This window comes from Vulpes vulpes, chromosome X (genome assembly GCF_048418805.1).
Source record: "Vulpes vulpes isolate BD-2025 chromosome X, VulVul3, whole genome shotgun sequence".
NCBI lineage: Eukaryota > Metazoa > Chordata > Mammalia > Carnivora > Canidae > Vulpes > Vulpes vulpes.
In genome coordinates, this window is record NC_132796.1 from 76,367,637 (window position 1) to 76,370,408 (window position 2,772).

The window sequence follows — 2,772 nt, forward strand, 5'->3', positions numbered from 1 at the left end:
GTAGTCCTGCATTAGAATGGTATAGTACTTTCTCAGACTACTTAAATAACCCTGCTTTTTGAGGAATTTGGAACTATTTTCTAAAGACCAGATTCCAAACATTGTAAGAGTACCACAAAAAGCCAAGTTAAATTGGCTCCCCTAAATAAGGGGTTACTTACTCAATTCTTAAACTTAGGATATTTTTTCACACCAAGGATCTTTGCCCCAAAGGCCAGAAAAGCCTTGTGTCCTTTCTTTGGAGGCCTTGGTCTTCATGATCCAAGTCCTAATCATCAACTCCAAAGTTACTTTCACTCTATTGTCCCAGAAGGCCATGCATTCTTCACACAAATACCCTCTTGGTGGTTGTTTTTTTAAAAAAAAAAAATATGGAGCACTTCTTGAATTTGCGTGTCAGTCTTGCACAGAGGCCATGCTAATCTCTGTATCATTAGTGGCTGTTCTAATAACTCAGTTTCTCTATGGCATATGTACACATTAGTATTGACTGTGACCTATAATGCAAGCATCCTCGGGTCAGGTCTATTATTCTGGAAAATCCTTCATTTTTGTCTAAGTACCCTGTCCTTTCATCCATAAATCTCAGGCATGGCTTCCACTAAGGTACATCAGAGACTCCCTTAAGCTTGGTTCTCCAGAACAGACTATTTCCCCATATTCCAGGAGATACCAGACTGAGTATATAAATTATTTTTCTGTACTCTCTTCTCTGGGTAACAGAGCTTAGCAGATACACCAGCCTTTGAAAAGGAACCCACACCCTGCTCTTACCCTTCTTTTTCTACCTGTTTTGACTGAGCCCCAGGTAGAAAGGATAAAAGAAACTCCAAAAAATTATAGGGACTTTGTCTCAATTCTCATCATGGAAATCTGAGAGCTGGGTGGATAAGCCAAACATCATGATTCTGTTGCAGGAGAACAATAATGGCTGAGAAATGTTATGATGCACATGCGTGAGGACAACCTCATAAAAACCCTGGTAGCCTTGTATGGTGTGAAGAGAATGGCTTTCATGTCTCTGGGGGAGGGGGTACACCTAAAAGGTTGAAGGAGGAGCAAGAGGTCAAAAGAGAATTTGAAATTGACAACAAGACAATGCGTAAAGGAATCCCTGTAAACCGAAGGTCATGGCAGGACAGGAAACAACTCAACAGATGTCTATAGGGATAGACAGGAGCCAGTGTGTAAGGAGAACATCAGCAGAAGCTAATATGGACAGACACTAACCACTTCATACAAGAAGTCTCTCCCCGGTTATTCAAGGAAATACATGACTAAGCCCCCTTCTTCTATGTTAGTTAAGTAATTGTGGGCGTTGGGAAGGAGAGAAAGGGTGGTAGAAAGCCATGGGTTTAGCTATGTGTTCACCAAAAGAGAGAGAGAGAGAGAGAGAGAGAGAGAGAGAGAGAGAGAGAGGAAAAGTTTATACATGACTGAACTTGCCCTATTGTGACCAGATACATTTCTGTGCTATATAAAAACAGAGTGGTCAAGTGCAAAGTTCAGTAACCTTATCAGAAAATAAAGCAACATTTTTTTTTAAAGCAACATTTTTAACTTCTATAAGCTACTTCAGGGAATATCCTCTATCAGGGTTCTCAAGAGAAAGAGAACCCCTATTTATATAAATATTATAAATATAATAATATGAGATTTATTTATTGATTGATTTTTGGGTATTGGCTCACATGATTTTAGAAATTGAAAAGTCTGAAATCTATAAGGAAGGCTGGCAGAATGGAAAGCCAAAGAGTTGATATTGTAGTCTCATGTTCAGAGGCAGTTTGAGGGCAGTTTATTCTTCCTGTCCCCACAATTCTGATCTCTGTAGAATTGCAGTTCATAATCACCAAAGGGCAAACACTTCTGCCACAAAACTCAGCAAAAATCATATTGAACTGTAAGTTATAGATTCTTCCTAGACATGCAGGATTCTTTTGTTCAGGGGATAGCCAGAATCACCATCTATTGTCACCGTCCTATAGACACAGGATGGATCCCTGCCCCAAATTGGGTTCAGAAGTCAAATGGTGATGCCACACAGACACACCAAGAGTGTTCATACTTATATAATGAGGCTTTTTCAAGAAAGCAGGACAAGCTACCTAAGCTAGTCCAAAACTGGCTTGAGAAATCAGGGAAAGGAAACTGGCTTGGAGTTTTTATGGTGATTAAGGGATGAGAATTCCTTTGTGCAGGTAGAGGCTTGCATGGTTTGAACCTCCCATTGGCACCAAAGAAAGGAGCACCTTGACTTTCTTATAAGCTTTCCCAGATGTGGAGTACAAGGGGAAAAAATGGAGGTGATATTTAGAAGATGTCAGCAGTCAAATATCAAAAAATGGTGTCAGACTCTATTATGCCATTTGCATGGGGTAATTAACTTTGGTCATCAGGAGGAAGAAATGTTGTTAGATCATGGGAGCAAGTTGAATATGCTTGGCTCCCAAGCAATCCACATGGGTACCTCTTGGTACTCTTCTGCCCAATTTTGGTGGGAAATGGACACGTGCAATAACTTTGGCCAGAGAAGAGCATGGCAACCAGCCCTTATCAGGGCTCTGACAGTTGCAGTCCACACAGACCAGGTGAGAGGAAAAGGAATCTAGAATGGATAGTGGAGAACCCTGGAGGATCTTCTTTCTGGACTTAAATGAAGAAGCAGATTTTAGCAGCATAAAGAGTGGACATTATTGACATGGTGTATCTCATGAATAAATAAATAAAAGCTTAAAACAAAGAAAGGACTTGTTCCAGAATCTAGGGTTC

General features: G+C 40.3%; 1 pseudogene; it reads right to left on the bottom strand.

Moving 5' to 3' along the window:
- Window positions 1–365: 365 nt before the first annotated feature.
- Window positions 366–459, bottom strand: LOC112932091 (U6 spliceosomal RNA; annotated as a pseudogene).
- Window positions 460–2,772: the final 2,313 nt, after the last annotated feature.